The sequence below is a fragment of the Pan paniscus genome, chromosome 3 (assembly GCF_029289425.2).
Source record: "Pan paniscus chromosome 3, NHGRI_mPanPan1-v2.0_pri, whole genome shotgun sequence".
NCBI lineage: Eukaryota > Metazoa > Chordata > Mammalia > Primates > Hominidae > Pan > Pan paniscus.
Genome location: NC_073252.2, coordinates 44,647,298 through 44,669,482, shown reverse-complemented (window position 1 = coordinate 44,669,482; position 22,185 = coordinate 44,647,298).

The following is a 22,185-nucleotide window of genomic DNA, read 5'->3' as shown; positions in this document are numbered from 1 at the left end:
AGCAATAAACATTTAGTAATTGAAATAGAAAATAGGATACCATTTACAATCACAATAAAGATTATGAAGATTCCAGAAAGTAATTACTATATATCTGAAGTAAAAAATTTATAATTCATTCCAAATATCTTTTCTTTTGCCCTTCCCTTTCTACATCTAATTTAACACACCCTAAAATACTTTCCAAACCTGCCCACTTCACTTCACCTCCACTACTATCACCCTTGTCAAAGACAATCATGTCTAAATTTCTGTTCAATAAATTCACAATGGACAAAATTAATGGATATTTGACAGGCTAGGAGAAAACATCAGCAGCATTAAAAAATAAACACTTACTTTTAGAATAGTTTTATATTGACTAAAAAGTTGCAAAAGTAGTACAGAGAGTTTCTATATTCCCTGCAGCCAGTCCCCCAATTATTAACATCTTACATTTTTATGTTCATTTGTCACAACTATGTTATCTATACTGATACATTTATTATTAACTAAAATCTACACTTGACTCAAATTTCCTTAGTTTTTGTCTACTGTCCTTTTTCTGTTCCAGAATCCCATCCAGGATAGTACATTACATTTAGTCATCATTTCTATCTTAGTCATTTTGTGCTACTATAACCAAATACTTGAGATTGGGTGATTTATGAAAACAAAAATTAATTTTCTCACAGTTCCTGAAGCTAGGAAGTTCAAGGTCAAGGTGCCAGCAGATGCAGTGTCTCATGAGAGATGCTCTCTGCTTCCAAGATGGCACCTCTTGCTTCAACTTCATGTGGTGGAAATGATAAACAGCTCCCTGGCACCTCTTTTATAAAGGTGCTAATCTCATTCATAAGGGCAGCTCTCTCCTGACTTAATCACCTTGTTAAGGCCCCACCTCTTAGTACTATCACGTTGGTGATTAAGTTTCAATATGTAAATTTTGGAGGTACACATTCAGACCATAGCAATGTCTCCATAGGATCTTGGAGACTGTGATCATTTGTCAGATCTTCCTTCTTCTTGATGACCTGATCCATTTTGGGGAGTACCCACTCGTTGTTTTGTAGAATATCCCTCAGTATAGACTTGGCTGATGTTTTTCTTGTGATTAGATGGGGTTAGGGATTTTAAAGGGTAAGACCACAAGAGCAAAGTGCCATTTTCATCACATCGTATCAAAGGTACATATCACTTTGTAAATTATAACTCTTGATTCTAACCTAAATTACCTAACGATATGGTATTTATCAGATTTATCCACTGTAATGTCACTCTTCCTCCTCTTTTTACTGGGCCAACACACTTTTCCACCCTGTACTTGGAAGAAAGTCAACTATGAGCAGTTCAAACGTAAAGGTGGAGAGATATTATACTCCACCTCCTCAGTGGGGTAGTAACTGCATAAATAATTTGGAATTCTTGTGCACAGACTTACCTATTTCCCCCATTCATCTATATTTCAATCATTTATTTAAATCAGTATGTACTTGTCAATATTTATTTTGTACTCTGGGCTACTAAAAACTCTCTAGGATGGCTCCTGTGCCCCATTGACATACCTAAATTATTTTTGGAGTAATTCCTTAGTCTTTGGACAATTCGCACCGTCCTTAACTGGAAAAAGTCTAATAATTTAGATTATAAGAGAATCTCAGTATAAAATAATGGGTAAAGATTTTAAATAAACAAGTTAAAAAAGGAAATTCTAAGTAGTTAATATTGACAATATTCTCACATTAATTCATAATAAAAATGTAAATAAAAACATGTAGATGGCACTTTATATGCATATAATTGGCAAAAGTGAGAACATTGGATAAATCAGTGGCTACTAAATGTGATAGAAAACGGAGATCTTGTAGTCTATTTTTGAGAGTGTAAGTTGGTGAAGCTATTTTAGAGAGTAAATTGGCAGCATTTTAGTAAAATTGCGTAAGTACCTATTCACTCTGGGACATATATACCCAGAGACACTCCTTCAGGTACATAGAGATATTTATGAAGATGTTTATTTTGATGGTTAAAGAGTTAAAAAGAATTGGTGGTAACATATATATTTATCATACAAGAACAGGTAAATAACAATGTAGCTAGCTGTGCATATCACAGAAGAGTGATCAGAAGAGAAACCATAGATTTACATATAGGAACAAACAATAGATGTAAATAACAATATTAAATGGGAAAAATAAGAAATAGTACATAATTTACAGCATGGTGCCATTTATATAATATTAAAAATACACATATAAAGGTAAGTAAATGTATAGAAATTAATCTAAAGGCCACGCATTAAATACAAATTGTGGCATGTAAGGGGTGGGGTGAACTGGGATGGAAGGTAAAGAGGAGAGACAAGTAAATAGTAATGCATTTTAAATATGCAGAGCGCAATCTGTTGATGTTATGCTATAAACTGAGAAGTAAGTCAACTCAGTTCTTGAGGGTTAAAATCCAGCAACAAGGGTGCAGTGGCTCACGCCTGTAATCCCAGCACTTTGGGAGGCCAAGGCAGACGGATTGCCTGAGCTCAGGAGTCCCAGACCAGCCTGGGCAACACGGTGAAACCCCGTCTCCACTAAAATACAAAAAATTAGCCGGGCGTGGCGGCGTGTGCCTGTAGTTCCAGCTACTTGGGTGGCTGAGGCAGGAGAATCGCTTGAACCTGGGAGGCGGAAGTTGGTAGTGAGCGGAGAGCGGAGATCGCTGCTGCCCTCCAGCCTGGGCGACAGAGCGAGACTCCGTCTCCAATAAATAAATAAATAAATAAATAAATAAATAAATAAATAAAAACAAAAAACAGCAACAATACCTCAATCAAAGTGCCCCAACCAACCAAATATAACCATTATCAACAAAGTTGTAAGGTATAAATAAAACCATTTCTTATGTGAAGTCAGATTTAATATGGTAATGTTTACATTGATAATTATCATTATTCATTTAATAATTTAACAAATATTCTTGAGCCTTGAAAGTAGTACAATAGGCTTGGCTGAGGAATATAAAAATGTATACCTAAACCAAATAGGAGTTTTCTAAAGACTTTTATCACATCAGTAGGAAAATTAATGTGACATGTAACAGCATTTGTGAAACACACGTTACCAGCATATTATTTTCATGTTGTTCCTTATTGTTGCTGGCTTTTTATTTTAAAATTTACTTCTCATAGACTGAAATCATCAATTTAAAATCCTGAGAGAAAGTCCATTATTGTATATTCCATTCAGTTTTTAATACTTGTTTGCCTTTTAAAATATAATTTGGCATTATTTATAGTATTCTTGTCTGTTAAGAATAACTCTGAAGAAAAATTGTAGATACTGCTGAAATTTGAACTTATGCTCCCTTTTCATCTCACTTCTCTGTGAACCTTGTCAAATTCAACATTATTCTTAGATTCAAAGCCCTTATTAATTTATCATTACTATGCAGCTTCTTTTTTATATGCAAAAGCTTACAGAACTAAATAGTTCTACTTGAATGTACTGGCTCTATTTTATTACTAGAATAAGATAGAGTCAAAAGTCAAGCAAAAAATGTTTCCTCGACATTGGCTTTTATTCTATAATTTATGTAATCTACTTCTAGTGTAACTTCGAAATTTTATTTGAAGACAGAATGTATTTCTTGATTTGGTTTTTTAGTATACATACATACTTTTTACATGCGACGGTATATCTTGGAGATCTTCCCACAGTTGATAGGGAGATTTTTTTTTGTTCTTCTGTACAGCCACATCATAATCTATTGTGTGGATATACTATTGTTTATTCTAACAGTCCTCAAATAATAGACATTTAAAAAGGAGAAATGAATAGGATAACTTTTCTACCTTCCAAGCATTAGTGATCCCTCTTGTCTTGGTGAAACGTTAATATGACCTAGAGATATCCTCACTTCTGGCTCTTCCTAATGTTCTGGCTCTTCCTTTTTATTTGTATCTATTGCCCCTGTTCTGCTAATTTGCATTCTATTCCAAGATGGTTCTCTTTCATCCTGCACAGGCCTACCGTGGGTTAGTAGGGCCAGCCTACTCCAGCTCTTTTAGACCTCATGGCGGGACTCTGAACTCACACCAACATGGAGAATGTAGAAAACCTGCTCAGTTTCAGTTGTTCTGTGGCTTGCTGCTCTTTCCAGAAAGTACCTATTGGGACTCTGGGTTTTTCCTTCCTTACATCTGTGAAATGTCTCTTTACTGCCCCTAACAAAAATGTTGATACTACACAAGTTGTACTGGTATAGGGTTTGTTGCTAGATTTAGCAAATAGAAATTCAGGATTCTTAGTTGAATTTTAACTTTAGGTGAACAATATAAGTACATATTTAATATAAGTATGTCTCATAATATTTGGGGCACACTTAAGCTAAAAAATTCAAGTTGAACTAGATGTCTTTCTTACATTTTATCTGCAACTTACATTCATTCCTTTGTAAATTTTTTTGGGCAAATGGTTATGTGGTTGTTTCATTTTACTATCCTAGTCATTGCATCTATTTTTATGGATGGATTCAGAGAGACTCAAAAGCGATGTTACTGCCATAACCATCAACACAGAATTTCTGGTTTTTAAATTTGTTTGATTAAATTTTTAGTTTGGCTATACCTTCTAGCTACTAAGTGACCCTTTTTATTTATTCACTTTTTGTTTATTTAGATACGTCATAATGTTAGGAGTATTTTCCAGAAAGATACAGCTTTCTAATTCACATTTCTATAAGTGTTCATGGATATTTGTTGGTCAAAAATGTTTTTATATTTTAATTTTTGTGGGTACATAGGAAGTGTATATATGAGGTACATGTAATGTTTATATACAGGCATGTAATGCATAACAATCATATCATGTAAAATGGGGTATCCATCCCCTCAAGGGAAAAAAGCCTTTGTGCTACAAGCAATTCAATTTTACCCTTTTAGTTATTTTTAAATGGGCAATTAGATTATTTTTGACTACACTCACCCTGTTGTGCTATCAAATACTAGGTCTTAGTCATTCTTTCTAATTTTTTTTATACCCATTAACCATTCTCACCTCCCCCAACTTTCCCACTATCCTTCCCAGCCTCTGGTAACCATTCTTCTGCACTCTTATCTCCACAGGTTAAATTGTTTTGATTTTTAGATCCTACAGATAAATGAGAATATGTGATGTTTGTCTTTCTGTGCCTGGCTTATTTTATTTAACATAATGACCTCCAGTTCCATTCATGTTGTTACAAATGACTGAATCTCATTGTTTTTTATGGTCAAATAGTATCCCATTGTGTACAAGTACCATATTTTCTTTATCCATTCATCTGTTGATGGATGCTTGGGTTGCTTCTAAATCTTGGCTATTGTGAACAGTGCTGCAAAAGACATGGGAGTACAGATGCCTCTTTGATATACTGATTTTCTTTCTTTGGGGTATATACCCAGCAGTGGAATGGCTGGAGCATATGGCAGCTCTATTTTTAGTTTTTCACAGGACCTCCAAACTGTTCTCCATAGTGGTTGTGCTAATTTACATTTCCACCAACAGTGAATGAGGATTTCCTTTTCTCCACATCTTCTCTACCATTTGTTATTGCCTGTCTTTTGGATATAAGCCATTTGAACTAGGGTGAGATGATATCTCACTGTCATTCTGTTTTGCATTTCTCTGATGATCTGTGATGTTGAGCACCTTTTCATCTGTCTGCCATCTGTATGCCTTCTACTGAGAAATGTCTATTCAAACCTTTTGCTTATTTTAAAATTGGATTGTTATTTTTTTCCTACAGAGTTTGTTTTAGCTTCTTATATATTCTAGTTATTAATACTTTGTCAGATTAGTAGTTTGCAAATATTCTCTCTGATAAAGTGGGTTGTCTCTTCACTTTGTTTATTTTTCCTTTGCTTTGCAGAAGCTTTTCAACTTTATGTGATCTCATTTGTCCGTTTTTGCTTTGGTTGTCTGTGCTTGTGGGGTATTACTGAAGAAATCTTTGCCCACACCAATATCCTGGAGAGTTTCACCAGTGTTTTCTTGGAGTAGTTTCACAGTTTGAGGTCTTAGATTTAAGTCTTTAATCCATTTGTATTTTATTTTTGTATAATGCTAGAGATAGGGATTAAGTTTCATTCTTCTGCATATGGATATCCAATTTTCCCACAACATTTATTGAAAAGACTATATTTTCCCCAGTATATGTTCTTGGCACCTTTGTTCTTGAGTTCACTGTAGGTGCATAGACTTGTTTCTTGGTTCTCTATTTTGTTCCATTGTTCTAGATGTCTGTTTTTATGACAGTGCCATGCAGTTTTGATTACTATAGATCTGTAGTATAATTTGAAGTCAGGTAACGTGATTCCTCCATTTGTGTTCTTTTGGCTTAGGATAGATTTGGCTATTCTGGGTCTTCTGGGGTTCCATATATATTTTAGCATTCTTTTTCTATTTCTGTGAAAAATATCATTGGTATTTTGATAGATATTACATTGAATTTGCATATTGCTTTGGGTAGTATAGACATTTTAACAGTATTAATTCTTCCAATCCATGAACATAGAGTGTATTTCCATTTATTTGGTGTCTTCTTCAATTTCTTTCATCCATGTTGTATAGTTTTCATTATAGAAAGCTTTCACTTCCTTGGTTAAATTAATTTCCAGGTATTTAATTTTATTTGTGGCTATTGTAAATGGTATTACTTTTTTATATCTTTTTCAGATTGATCCCTGTTGGCATATAGAAACACAACTAAATTTTGTACATTGATTTTGCATCCTGCCACTTTACTGAATTTATCAGTTCTAAAAATTTTTTGGTGGAGTCTTTAGGCTTTTTTCAAATATAAGATCATATCATCAAGGATAATATACAAGCAAACAGGGATTATTTGACTTCTTCCTTTCCAATTTGGATGACTTTTATTTCTTTCTGTTGTCTGATTGTTCTAGCTAGGGCTTCCAGTACTATGTTGGATAACAGTGGTGAAAGTGAGCATCCTTGTTATGTTCCAGATCTTAAAGTAAACGCTTTCATTTTTTCCCATTCAGTATGATACTAGCTATGTGTATGTAATTTATGACTTTTATTATGTTGAGGTAAATTCCTTTATACACAGTTTTTTGAGGGTTTTTAACAAGAAGAAATGTTGAATTTTATCAAATGCTTTTTCAGCATCAATTGAAATGATCTTATGGTTTTTATCCTTCATTCTGTTGATATGATGTATCACACTGATTTGCATATGTTGAACCATCCTTGCATCCCATGGATAAATCTCACTTGGTCATGATAAATGACCTTTTTAATGTATCACTGGATTTGGCTTGCCAGTACTTTGTTGAAGACTTATGAATCAATAGTCATCAGAAATATTGGCCAGTAGTTTTCTTTTTTTGATGTGTCTGTGTCTGGTTTTGATATTAGGGTAATAGTGGCTTTTTAGAATAAGTTTGGATGTATTCGCTTCTCTTCTATTTTTCAAAATAGTTTGAGTAGGATTGGTATTAGTTCTTCTTTAAATGGTAGAATTCAGCAGTGAAGCCTATGGGTCCCAGGGTTTTGTTCACTGGGAGAATTTTTATTATGGCTTTGATCTTGTTACTTGTTATTGGTCTGTTCAGGTTTTGGATTTATTCATGGTTCAATCTAGGTAGGTTATATGTGTCTAGAAATTTGTTCATTTATTCTAGATTTTCCAATTCAGGCATATAGTTGCTTATAGTTGCCACTAATTGTCCAGGGATATTTGTAACTAGAGATGTATCAGTTATAAATTCACCTAGCTCTGTTTCACATATATGTGGTCAAGATACTGATTTGGTTGGTGGTAAAATATGTTGATAGATTACTAATTTACAGTAAAATCCAGTTTATTTTGAAGTTATATTCTAATTCAACAAATCATATAATTGTTTAAAGAATTACTTATGGCCTTAAAGGGAAAGGAAACCCTTAAGGTAACATTTAAGGGAGAAAAAGTAACTCAGTGTTTTAGTAGGAAAAAGCAAGAATTCCAGCTACATCAAGCAGCACTGATTATTCATTCATAAATGTTACAACTCCAAGGGACAAAGACAGAAACACATAACATTTTCATCTCATGAGGACAAAGAGCTTAAAAGTCCTAACTAAAGAAGCAGCATATCTGTTGCTTAACAGATATGTCAATAGTTAAGAAAATGGGAAGAACTTTAAAAGGTTTTGATATATTTCTGGGATATCAATTCACACACACACACATAAACACACACACATAAACACACACACACACACACACTCATGAGGAAATGCAGCCCTTCCTTATTTTAAAAAAAGCGCTAATTTTCTAGGCAAAGGGGGCTAATACCTAGACCAAAATTAATGAATTAATTAAAATCTCTCTCCTCCATGTTTAGTTAGGAAGAACCTATCTCAGATACGCTCAATAAAAAGCAGAACCATGATTACAGACAGAAAGGGCACTAAAGCAATAACAAAAAAAGGTACAGCATCAACTTCAAATGAAATGGCTTCTGTGATGGAGAGGTACCTATCATGCAGGGTAGAAACAGTATGATTCTAAGACCATTGAAGGAAGAAGACAAGGGGAAAATATGAGACTATAGTATTGTAAGACTTTAATAAAGAAAGGATGAATCTAAAATAATTAAGGTGCATCTCAGCCCACAATGTGCTCCACCACCACAGGAGGTCATGCAACAGATGAAGAGAGGAGGCCAAGAAGGCATGTTAAGGCACTCGTAGACAGACTCTGACCTTTACAGCTTGGCATTTCAATAGCTACCATTAGAAGTGCCTTTTAAAATGCTCTTTTAATTATGTTCATATACAAAGCCATTCTAAATAACATATATTATTCTATAATATGTTTTTAAAATGTAGTTTAAATGTACATTTTGAAGTGCTGGACTGCAACTGGAGAATACTGGAAAAAATATTTTCTGTAATAGATAATAGAGCTTCCAGGTCAGTTTTTGTGGTAACTTAGGAAGGGTCTAGATATTTTTAAGGTTTTCAAAAACTTCTTGAAATATCTTCAGACTAAGATAAAAATAAATTATGTCAAACATCCCTTTTAGTAAGGGGAGGATTTGCACACACACAAAAATAATAACTGGGAGATTCCCTGAAGTCTTGTCCAAATTGCATTGCATTGCCTAAGATGCAATCAGAAGAGAAGAGACATTATATCCCACACAAAAATCAGGCTCACTGAAAATAGAAAATTGAATTATAAGTGACAAGAGGAAGATCATTAAACATGTAAATTGTCACTTTAAGAATAAGGTGAAATTCAATCTAAAAGTAATGAAAGTACACCAAAGGAGCAAAGACTGTATAGATAAGGAATAGAAACTCAGACTTCAAATGGAAGGGTAAAAAGATTATTCGTTGATGTTGATTTGTTTTTGTTTTTGAAAAGCATATTCTATTTTAAACATTAGTTTTAAATGTGATAAGAAATTACCTAATAGTAATTCTTATTATTACTTAAAATAATAAATAAATATATTAGAAAACACTGATAATTATGCCCACAGGATAAATATATAAACCTTTGTTAGATTCAGCAAGAATGAGGAAAGGATGGAGCTGCATTCATTTGTAGACTACCAACTAGCCTGATGCAGCTACAAAGCACTTTAAATGTGGCTAGTCCAAGTTGAGATGTGCTGTAAAGGTAAAATATCCACAGCATTTCACAGGCTTAGTATGGAAAAAATGTAAGCTATTTTAATAATGTTTTATATTGATCATATGTTGAAATGATAATGTTTTGGATATATTGAGCTAAATAAAATGTATTATTAATTTCACCTGTGTGTAGTAAGGAATTTAATCTTGCCCAAAGAGAAGTTTGGCCTTTGTGTTCAGCTCTTGGGAGGTTATCTTATTCGGCTCTTGGGAGGTTATCTAAGCCCTTATAATGTCCTGCCTGTTAAGAGTGTTTTTGTTTACCTGAAAGTCCTGGGCTATAGGAGATGTATTAGTCCAGTTTCACATGGCTATTAAGATACTACCTGAGACCAGGTAATTTGTAAATAAAAGAGATGTAATTGACTCACAGTTCTGCATGGCTGGGGAAGCCTTGGGAAACTTAAAATCATGGCAGAAGGCAAATGGGAAGCAAGGCATGTCTTACACGGCAGCAGGAGAGAGAGAGAGCCAGAGGAAAATGCCACTTTTAAACCATCGGATCTTGTAAGAACTCCCTATCACAAGAACAGCATGAGGGAACCATCCCCATGATCCAATCACCTCCCACCATGTCCCTCCCTTCACACATGGGGATTACAATTCGAGATCAGATTTGAGTGGGGACACAGAGCCAAACTATATCACAGACAGTATAATAATATCATTCATAAGGGGGCTTCGAGTCATATGGGATCAGCTGAAACTTGAGAGGGTCTGGAGACTGAGATCAGTCACTTGGGCAGCCAACCATGTGTATATGACTAAGTTCCAATAAAACTCTGGATGCTGAGTGTCAGAGGAGCTTCCCTATTTGCCAATACTCTGTGTATATTGTCATACCCTGATGCTGGGAATGTTGATACTGTCCCTGACTCTACTAGGAGAGGGCAACTGGAAGCTCCAGGGATGAAATGTTCCTGGACTGTGCCCCATGTATCTGATCCCTTGGCTGACTGCACCATTTGCTAGCTGTGTGAACTTTGTCAAGTCATCTAATTTACTGTGCATCAGTTTAATTCTGAGTGGAGATGATAAGAATACTTAGAGGATTCCTGTGAGGATTAAATGGCTTATTATATCCAAAGTGCTTACAACAGTGCCTGGCACATGCTATGCAGGAATAAAATACAGTCGTTGTTGCCACTGAGTATGTGAAGATGTATAAATGATATCACTGTCCATCTAGTTGTCACTAACTCCTCCCCCTTATCTTTTTTCTTTTTAACCAGTAGGATGATTATATCACTCTTTTTTTCTAAAATACTGTGATAAATCTCCATTACTTAATTTGGATTACAGCTTATCTTTGGCCTCATTTCCCTTCACTCCCTCTGTATTCTAGTTGTATCAATTTACTCAAATTCCTCTAAAAATACCAAGTACTTTTTCTGAATAAACCCCCAGCCAGGAATATTATTTTTTGGCCCAAATCATCCACTTGTCTTTCATCTTGGCCTTGCCTGCCATCAAAGTCTGTCCAGAATTCTCTTTCTTGGCTGGTTCCCTTGGCATTTGTTTATATTGCTGTCATGGCACTGTCACCTTGGATTATTTGTCTGCTCTGGATATCTCCTATTTGCCCTTTCCAGTCCACTCTTCAGCCTTCTACAGTCTTCTTTGTGTCCTCAGAATGCTGACCCATATGAAATAAAAAATGAGCTCCCCTGCTTTCTGTGTGGCTTTCGGTTGCATTTAATGAAGTGATGATCACTGACAAAAAATAAAATAGGAGAAGAATAAGATTGGAGTGTTTATTTTTCCCTTGCTTCCTTCCTGCTGGGTTGCTCTAGGTTGATGCCTCTTTACCAAAGCCCACAGCCTCTTCAAACAGCTTTCTCCATACAGCTTTATCTCTGAGGTTCCAAGGACCGCATCTTTCCCTTAGCCTTCAGACTTAGACATAGCAATGGCTCTCTGCTCTTACTAGTACAAGTGCTTCCTTTGTGCCTTTCTTTTCTTAAGCTCTATACACACTAAGTCTTGGCAATTACACAACAGGAGTGTGTGCCATCCATTTCCTACCTAGACCCTAATAAAATGCTTATGGTGCCCTTTGAGAAAGAAGATGAAATGAGAGAAATTCTAGGTTGGTGGGAACGAATAGGAGATATTAATTCAGAATGCATATTTTGAATATTCCTTTTTTAGTTTATTGATAAAAGAAACAATTTACATTTTGCTCTTCCTCATATTCTTTTCTTTAAGGTGTTAAAAAGCACATTTGATATGTTATCTCATTAATCCTGGCCAGGCTGCATCAGGCGTCAGAACAAATTATTATCTAAAGACAGGGTAGGTTGGGCATGGTGGCTCATTCCTATAATCCCAGCACTTTAGGAGGCCAAAGCAGGTGGATCACGAGGTCAAGAGATTGAGACCATCCTGGCCAACATGGTGAAACCCCGTCTCTTCTAAAAATACAAAAATTAGCTGGGCATGGTGGCATGTGCCTGTAGTCCCAGCTACTCAGGAGGCTGAGGCAGCAGAATAGCTTGAATCCAGGAGGCAGAGGTTGCAGTGAGACGAGATTGCGCCACTGTACTCCAGCCTGGTTACAGAGCAAGGCTCCGTCTCAAAAACAAACAAATAAATAAATAAATAAATAAATAAAGACAGGATATAGAACCAGGAAAGGGATGTGAGGCAGGAAGCAGAAACCAACATCTTAGTGTAAGGGGATCAAGATTTGTACTAAGATACAGGATTTTAAATACCAGTACAAGAAAAGTGACAAACCATCCAAAAAAACAGGACCAGGGAATAGACTCAAGTTTCAAGATAAATGAACTGCTGAGAGAACGCGGCTAAAATCTGAGGTTCTGCATCATTTTTAAGGTGAGCTGGGTGCCTGTCTCTAAGAAAGCAGCACATAAATATTTATTGAAAGAATTGGAAATGAAATAATGAATACATGCCAGAGTAAGAGGCCTTTACTGATCTTCTATTAAGGGTCCTTTTTCAGCTGTCAGATCTCGATATGTGTTGTGTGAGGATTTAAAGTAAAGGAAGGAAACAACTCACAGTTATTGATTGCTTAGTGTGCTGGGCACAATATGGGGGCTTTTAATTTTTAATAAAATTTGAGTACATAAATATTAAAACATCATTTTTATATGGTGATATTGAGTCTCCCACAGAATAAGTAAGCATCCAACATGAAACATCCAGAAGTTGGGCTGACTTTTCCAAAAACCTTGCAAACCTTAGGCTGATGGAATGTCCACAGCTAATGGGGACATCTAGTTGTTCTAATCCCTAGACTAGGATACACATTTCTAGACGTGACTGATTTCATATAGGCAGGAAATGGAATGAAGTTAGAAAAATGGCTACTTGATCTCATTCCATGCCTTTGCTCTCAAATGCTGATTCCTTTAGGGTCCTAAGTGCAACAAAAAATATTTTACCTGAAAGAGTTTGGCCTAAAAATCTAAACAAACTCTAGGTTCTTTGATTTGAAGCCTTTTGGAAAGCAAGGGTGGGCCATTTCTTGAGCTCTTCAGGTGATATCATTTCTTTTATTCACAATCTGTTCAAAGAAGACTAGTTCTGCCTCTCTGCCAAGGCTAAACCCCTCAGCAGGTCTCTTGATCCTATCTTTCTTTAGGCTTTTCTCCACTAAACAGCCTTTCTTTAACTTTCTATTTCTACAGGCTGTTTTCGTCTCAACCTGTAGGCATCCTTAGTTTTCCTGCCTCCAATTCTTTATTTTAACCCTGACAGTACATTCTCAATTATTCTTCTCCCAACCAAATTCTCTCCACCTCAACTCTATCTTTTACACATAAACTTTTCCCCTCACATCAAAGTAATGCAAACCTGGAAACAAATACAATTACAAACTTTAATAAATATTAGCTGTGTGATTTTGGGTAACTGACTCAATATCCATAACTCTCTGTTTTCTGTTTTGCAAATCAAGGAGAATATTACCAACATCCCTTATAGAACTGCTTTTATTAAGTTGTAAATTAATGTTTGGTCTGCAGCTCTTAGGATAAGTAAATTTTCTGGTACCCTTAATCTGCTAGTACAAGTACCGTAAATATGTCATTTGAGATATTGATCATTATCTTATATTTAATCTGCCTTACATATAGAAACATTTAACAAATCATTTTTCTTTCCCAAATGGATTGGTAATTTCTTTCTCCTTTTTGGTAACTTGAATCATTTGACCAGCCACATTTTCTTTCCTCTAGGAAGCTCATATGTCACACGAGTCCAATTTGGGTCAAATTTAATAACCTAGTACCCTATGAAATGTGTAATCGTGTTCTACATTTCTTACTCATTTCAGTTTTGTATATTATATTTCCTCTGTCCTGATTTTAAACTATTTATATTGTTCTATAAGCCACTTTTCTGAAATAAGGGCATGGTTTGATAGATGAATAGATAGATGGATAAGTAGATAGATAAGTGGATAGATTAGTGAGACAGTATTATTACTAGCCCTGGTTTTGCTTATGCTATATTTTAACTTTGAAATCGTCATCCAAGTCTATCAATGTTATGTCTATCTTTTAGAGCCTATCTGTTATACCCACCACCCAGTGATTTTAGTTTTTTTAGTCCTTCAACCAGAAGTGCTCTCTCTCTTTCCACAGACTCTCATATCACTTTGTGTATTCTTCTGTTGCAACATTTACCTTATTCCTCTCTGTAATTTAATCTCTAGTTATTTGTGGACATGTCTAGTTCTTCTTTCCCATGTTGCACAGTTTTAATGACAGGGTATATGTCCTATCCACTTTTATAACCCACAGTGTACTTAGTAAAGTATATACAGTCATGTTCCAGATAATGACATTCTGGTCATTGATGGGCTGCATATATGACTGTAGTCCCATAAGATTATAATGGAGCTGAAGATGATGTAGCCATTGTAACATTGTAGTGCCATGCATTACTCCTGTGTTTGTAGTGATGCTGGTGTAAACAAAGTTACTGTGCTGCCAGTCATATAAAAGCATACAGTAATGCAATAATGTCCTAGCCTTCACATTCACTCACCAGTCACTCACTGATTTATCCAGAGTGACTTCCATTTCTGAAAGCACCATTCATGGTTAAGTACCCTGTACAGGTGTACCAATTTTAGTCTTTGATACCATATTTTTATTGTACCTTTTCTGAGTTTTAGTAGATTTAGATACACAAATACCATTGTGTTACAATTGCCTGCAGTATTCAATACACTAATATGCTGTACAGGTTTGTAGCCGAGGAGCAATATGCCCTACCATATATCCTAGGTGTGTAGCAGGCTATACCATCTAGGTTTGTGTAAGTACACTCTATGATGTTCCCACATGACAAAATCACCTAATGACATTTCTCAAAATCTATCCCCATTGGTAAGCAATACGTGGCTGTAATTTATATTCAATAAATACTTGAATTTTATTGAAATGGAATCGGTATGAACTGAGATTGTGAAGCTGCTTCAAAATTAATCAAAAATGTGTACATGAGTGAAAGATAAATACCATCTTTTTTGATATTTGTACTGAAGTAACTGATTCTTTCCTTTTATTTGATGAATTTCCCCAAGATTAGGCAGAAAATTTCAAAATTTCTGGTTTCATGAATGGTCAATTATCCAATATTATCCAATTTGGAGAATATTGGTCAATTATCCAATATTTGAATAAATAAATGAGTAATATGGAGTAAATGAGCGTAACATGGGTAATACTTTTTTAAATGAGCATAATGAGTGCTGCTAGACAGCCAATATTTCTGCAGGGAGAAGAATGAACTTTGGAAAACAGAGATAAAAATTTATGCTAAAAATTTATGTAGTGGAACTATATGCATCATATAATGATCAGAGTAGAGAAAATTGTTGAAAAACTGGGTAACAAGTAAAGTTTTAAGTGTTCACAGATATATTGGTGTTTACTAGGTCAGTATCTAAAAGATGAAAATAAATGATTCACCAAGGGAGAATTAAGGCTTGCAGATGTTGTAAGGGGTGTTAAAAAATGAGATAGACGGTAGTTCTGTATTAATTAGAGCAAAGGCAAATTGGCTAAAGCAATTTATTAGAGCAGAATAAATGATCATGATTAAAAAAATGGAAATTCTTATTCAAAAAGAAGGAAACACCTGACTATCCTTCCATGTCTTTGAATATTGGCTTAAGATTTCAGATAGCCATACTCTTGAGTTAGCTTCTTGTGCATGTGTGTGTACCTCTCTGTGTATTTGTGTCCCATACATCACAATTAGGTATGCTAAACCTACCGAATGTGTGCCACAGCAAAATGCTATGGCTCCACTCACAGAACTTTCCCCAATGTAAATATTATTGGGGGCATAATGGTGTTTGATTCTTACAGCTTTTGCAGCAGATTGTACTTTCCAACAATGGCCACAATGATATTTTTGGTGCCATATACTCTACTAGAATTTCTCCCTCTCCCTTCAAGTAGCAGCATTTTGTTTCTTCCTCTTAAAACTGGGAAGGCCTTGTGGCTGCCTTGATTAATAGAATATGATAGAAATGACATTTTGTGATTTTTTGGGTTAGGATATAAAATATGATACCCCTTCTGCCTGGCTCTCTCTTCATGAGTTGTAAAATTTTGGAGTCCTGAGTAAACATGGTGGAAAGCCCATGCATACAGACCACACACACACACACACACACACACACACACACACACACACAGAACCAGTGCCCAAAGAGCCTCAACTGTTCTAGCCCCAATTGTTTGAGTCTTCACAGCTCAGACACCAGATGATTCCATCCCCAGCCTCTGTCTTATTTCAAACTTGGGAGGCCTTGAGCAAGAATCAGCCAGCTGAACCCAGAACCACAAAGATAATGATAAAATTATTATTGTTTAAGCCACCAAGTTTCGGGGTGCTTTGTTGTGCAACAATATATAACCAGAACAGTATTTCCCAGAAGATATTAGGAAGTGTCCATTTGATAAACTAGTAAACTGATCAGAAAAGATACTTGTTCTGGGTCACTAAGTAAATCTGTATCATTGTTAAGGCTGGGATTAAAATTCAGTTTCTGTCTCTTGTTCAGACCTCTGTTTCACTCGAGTTATGATGGGGAAAAACAACTAACACTCATTGGCATGAAAATTTATAACATACAATTTACTCAAAAGCTAGATTTTTAAAAACCTGTTTATTGAGCCTGAATAACATTGTGTGTTATAACAGGTGTTCATTAGCTGAATTTATACCTTACATTAAAGTGCTCTCCTAGATTAAAGCATTGTACTTTAATTGTATTTCTAAAGTTTGATTCAACTGATGTACTTTTTAAAATAGAACCTACAGATATACAAATATCAATATTTTCCTACTTAGCAGTACATAGAAAAATTAAATTGTACCACTAATGCCTGTGAGTCGTCTCATGCTAATTAGCTACAGTGTAGATAAACAATCTGCCCATCATCATTTTAGGCTTTCTGTTTGCAGAGCACTGAACTGAAAATAAAACAACTGGAGAATAGTACTTGTCTTCAATGATTTTCTTATCTAGGTAGAGATAGTGATAATTCAGAACACATACAAGCCAAAGATTTAAAAAAATATTTCTTTGTACAAGCTATATTTATGTGCTGAGAAAACCAAGAATAAAGTGATAGACATAACTTTTTAAAGAAAAATATAAATATTCAGCACACTAAAATGCATGTTTAAAACTCATGTTATAAATTATGCATTTCTAAATATTTAAGCTTTTAATGGTATGGTACTACATTAATTGTATTTGTTGATGAAAACTATTAGCAACCACATAAAATTTGTCATATGAAATCATATGAAAAATACAGATAAACCATATACAATTGTCATTTTTTGAGACTTCTTACGAAAGTGGCTATTTTATATAGTTCAGCCTGACATATCAGTTAGGTAAAGGTACTGTTCTAGCCTCAGACAATTGACCCCTAATAGGGAACTCAATTATTTGACATATATTCAGCGATCCTTTTATAAAATTCCTATGATGAGAAGCTATTTGACTTAATAAATATAAACTATATTTTGTTTTATCAAACTATCAGCATTCCCATCCACATTCTACATTTATAACTTTTCATAGTAGATTACTTAAGGACACATATTTTAAATTTTTGATTGCTTCTCTTTAGAATTAATATATTTTCCAAACATTTTACTAACTGCAGATCTTAAATTGAAGGACTAATTTCTTATATTGAATTCACCCAGTGCTCCCATTAGAGACAAGCATCATAGAAAAAGAGTAATATTATGTTAACACTATTTTATTTCCATAGTAACTTCAGTTAAGGAGCATAAAATGCCCTATAGTCATTATCTAAATAATCCTCTTGACAAACCTAGTAAATAGGTGCTATGATTTGAATGTTTGTGCCCTCCAAAACTCATGTTGAAATTTAATTGCCATTGTAACAGTATTAAGCGGTGGGATCTTTAATTGGTGATTAGGCCATGAGGGATCCACAGTCATGGGTGGGTTTAATGACCTAATAAAGAACTTTCTGGCATGAGCATGCTTCTCTCTCTCTCTCTCTCTCTCTCTCCCTCCCTCCCCCTGTCCTCCCCTTCTCTCTTCCCTCTGCCTTCTGGCATGTAATGAAGCAGCAAAAAGACCCTTGCCTAATGCTAGAAGCTTGGTCTTGGATTCCCAGCCTCCAGAACTGAGAGAAAACGAATTTTTATTAATTATGAATTACCTAGCCCCATATATTCTGTTATAGCAGTGCAAAGTGGACTAACACAGTAGAACAAGAAGCTAAAAAGTATAGGAAATGAATGAATTTTAGCTATGATTAGAATTTTTATGATGGAGCCAAACTCATCAGTTAATAGTTGCTGGCCAAAATAGTAAATGAAAGTTTACAATTTGCAAGTAATTTCTAAGGGAAACTGACTTGCTGTCAGAAATTAATATTTTAAATGTATTGTGTATGTTAAAGTCTTCTTCCAGTCAGTGAAAACTTTTTTTAAATAGCAGTACAAATTTTATAAAATTTATGTCATACATATACCATCACCAGTTTTAGCCTCCTGGTTTATGTTATTTGAAGAGACGTAGAGTCCATCCAGAATCAGAATATCATTCCCATTGTCCAGCCTAATGAAAATTCTTTTCCAGAATGTTCTAAGGTTATGAGGAATTATGTTGCCCTTTCCCCCCAGGCTTTGGGGAGCTAAGCTATATTTTAAGGAGGCAACCAGTTGTGCACAATGAGAGACTAGACCATCTATTGCTAACCACCTTCCCAACATAAACTTCCCCCACCCACGGCATATTAAATTAAATAGCTACTTCTGAAAACATGACTTATATATCATATTAGTTAATATGAAAATAGTTTGCAAATAATTTTGACAAGTACCTGTTGATCAGTTTATGTGCCAGGTATTATATTAAATGCTTAGCTATACTGGATCATAATCTATACAAGCTTTCATCAATTTCTTTAGGTATCTAATTTTATAGAGTTTAACCAGGTGTTACCCTAAACTTCAGTAGTATTTCTATACAATTTTAAATATAGAATCAGAACTCATATTGAATTATATTAAGATATTGAAGTTGCTGGAATATGTTATTTAATGTGTTCATTAGCATAGATACTCTGAGTTTCCTAAATATCTGATTTGCAAAAGTTTTTCGTTTTATAGAACCATTGACACTCTTACAATTAACATATGAGGTTTGGGGGCAGTGCATACTCTGCTTTCCAACTTTCCCTAGATTCAGCAGCAATTGCTGAATTTGCAGAAGATCTTTCCCATATTATCTTCAGTCTTATTCCTACAAAGGCTAACTCTGCTTTGTTTGCTCTGATAGGAAGCTCTTTATTTCTAACTTTGCTAAAAGCCATATACCCACAAAATAAACCCTGGCCTGGTCTGCTTTTCACAACAGTGATACATGCTGCAAACATTATGGCGGTGTGCCTGTTGTGTAAGGAACATCTAAGTTCTTTCGTGATTACTTTATATTTTCTCCTCCCTCTCTCTCTCTCACTCTTTCTTTTTTTTTTGTTTGTTATTTTTGCTTGTTTTTTTTTTTTGGCCAGAGAGATGTTTTATGGTTCCCATTTCACGTGTTAAATGACTCTACGCAAGTACTGAATTCCAGCCTCCTCTCATTACAATCTTGTAATTAAAAACTTTTAAAAGTTATACTTTCTTACCTAATCCTCAAAACACAGACAAGCTTTAAAGTCACAAATGCTCTAGAGCTATGCTGTTCAGTTTAGAAGCCACAAGGCACATGCAACTATTGAGCATATGAGATATGGCTAGTCCAAGTTATAACTGTTTAGATGTGTCAGAAGAGCTAAATACATACCATATTTTCAAGACTTTGTGTGGAACAAAATGTAAATTATGTCATTAATACATTTTGAAATGAGATTTTGGACATATTGGGCTAAATAAACGATAATATTAATTTCACGTTTATTTTTTAATCTGGCTGTGAGAAATTAAAAATGAGATATATGGTTCCTATATTTGTATTAGACAGCACTGCTCTAAAAACTGCAAAGGCTCTGGTACTGGAAAGAATGTCAGGCTTTTTACTTAGAATTACATGAGATACTTGAGGGTTTTTTGTTTGTTTGTGTTTATTATTTTTTTTTTTTGGTAAAACTTTCAAATGTCCTGAACTAGATTAACAGACACCAGATGGTTTCCTGAAAATTAGAAGCACAGTTGGCCTTGGACAGAAGCAAGCTAAAAGGGGTAATTAGACCATGGTCAAAAGACTGAACAAAGTTAAAAGAAAAAAAAAAAAAAAGAACAGGACCAAGGTAAATTAAATCAACGAAATTATATCAGTGTCTAGGATGATAACATGCAATGAAGGAGACAACAATAGATACAGACAGGGAAGGACATGATGGTATGGGGATGTTCATAATGACAAGGCTGTGTAACCCCAGGCCTTAGGGGTGAGACAACTGGAAGGAAGGTAGGTAGAGCGACTAAAATCAGTTGCCTGCTTCTGGATCTTGGATCTATCTAGTCAAGATGTAACTCTGTTCCCATCCCTGAGAACCACACTGTGAAATACACATTATAAATATATTGAACTCCATCAAACTTAGGTGGATTTGTTACAAACCATCATTGATGTGATGAGCTGAGGTCTTTGTTATTTCCATGGTGCCCATGAAGAAACTGAGGTTCGGAGTAACTTGCTGAAATTGCAAAGCTAGTAAGAGACAAAGTTAGATTTTAACCTAGTTCTATTTGATTCTAAATGTCGTTATCATTTGTGTTCTTCCTCCCCTTTAGAAGAAGATACATTTTCTGCCTTTAAGTAACTCTCTACCTGGTGAAGAAATATTTGTTATTGTAAATTTTAAATTATTTATGTGTTAAAATCTGGATTCAATATATCCTTTTTGGTTTGTTTGCTGTGCTTTTAGAGACACTCAGGTTTGACCGTGTTATTTTAAAATGTGCTGGGTATGGGAACTGTTCTAGTGTAATTTCTATTCAGAGAAGCTTGCTGCCTTGTCTTTGCGTAGCAACAGAAGATCTTAAAGGACCCACATATGTGATCAAATTGGTCTAAGGAACATTAATGGTGTCTGTGGCTTAGAGCAAAATGGTTCTGATTACGGTATTTGGTGTTGATTGCTCAGTTCACCAAATGGATTGCTTCAATTGTGTCTCTTTCTTGCTTTCTCTTCTCTTTTATTTCTGAGTTTATTTTGATTAGATTCTGGTTCTCACTTTACCTGATTTTAATTGTGAAGAACAGTTCTAACTCAATCCTGCAATCTCATTATTTAGCCTGGTACCCAGCACATAGGTGATGCATTGTCATCCATTTATGATATTAATACAGTTCTATTCAGTGAGCTTTCAACACATACAAATTGGCTATCTCTTCACGGGCTACCTCTATAGCCTACCTCCATGGGGATATAATAGTGCATACGGTCGCATGCCATTTTTACAACGTGGTGGGACACAGTTACACATCATGTGATAAACCTTGCCCATGTATAAACATGGGATCTTATGGGAACATCTTAGGAAGACGCTTCACTAGGTTGGGTAAGTGAATGTAAAGATTTCTAGAGAAAGTGATATTTAAACTAAGAGCTGGAGGAAATTGGTAAGCAGGGAGAATGGGTTAGGGATCTGGTGGAAGAGGAAGGGCATTCCTAGCAGAAGGAAGAGGAAAGATAGAAACATTGTAGATCTGCAATTTGTTCAGTCTGAGTTTGGTTGAAGGGTATAACTGGGAGACAGAGGAGAGTAATAGGAGTATGAAGAGAGAAGAAATTAAGAAAAAATGTTTAATCAAGTTGAAGGAATCATTTTAAAAAGGAATATATCAAACAATACAATTCATTGTGAATTTTTGAGATGATTCATTTAGAGTATAAATTTTTGATCACTTTATCTTATAGACATAATTTATTTAATTCAAAAGTAAAGATGGATTTCAACCTGATATTAGCGACTTCATATTCACATGCATATTTATTATATATCCACTTCATTACAATTCTACAGTCTG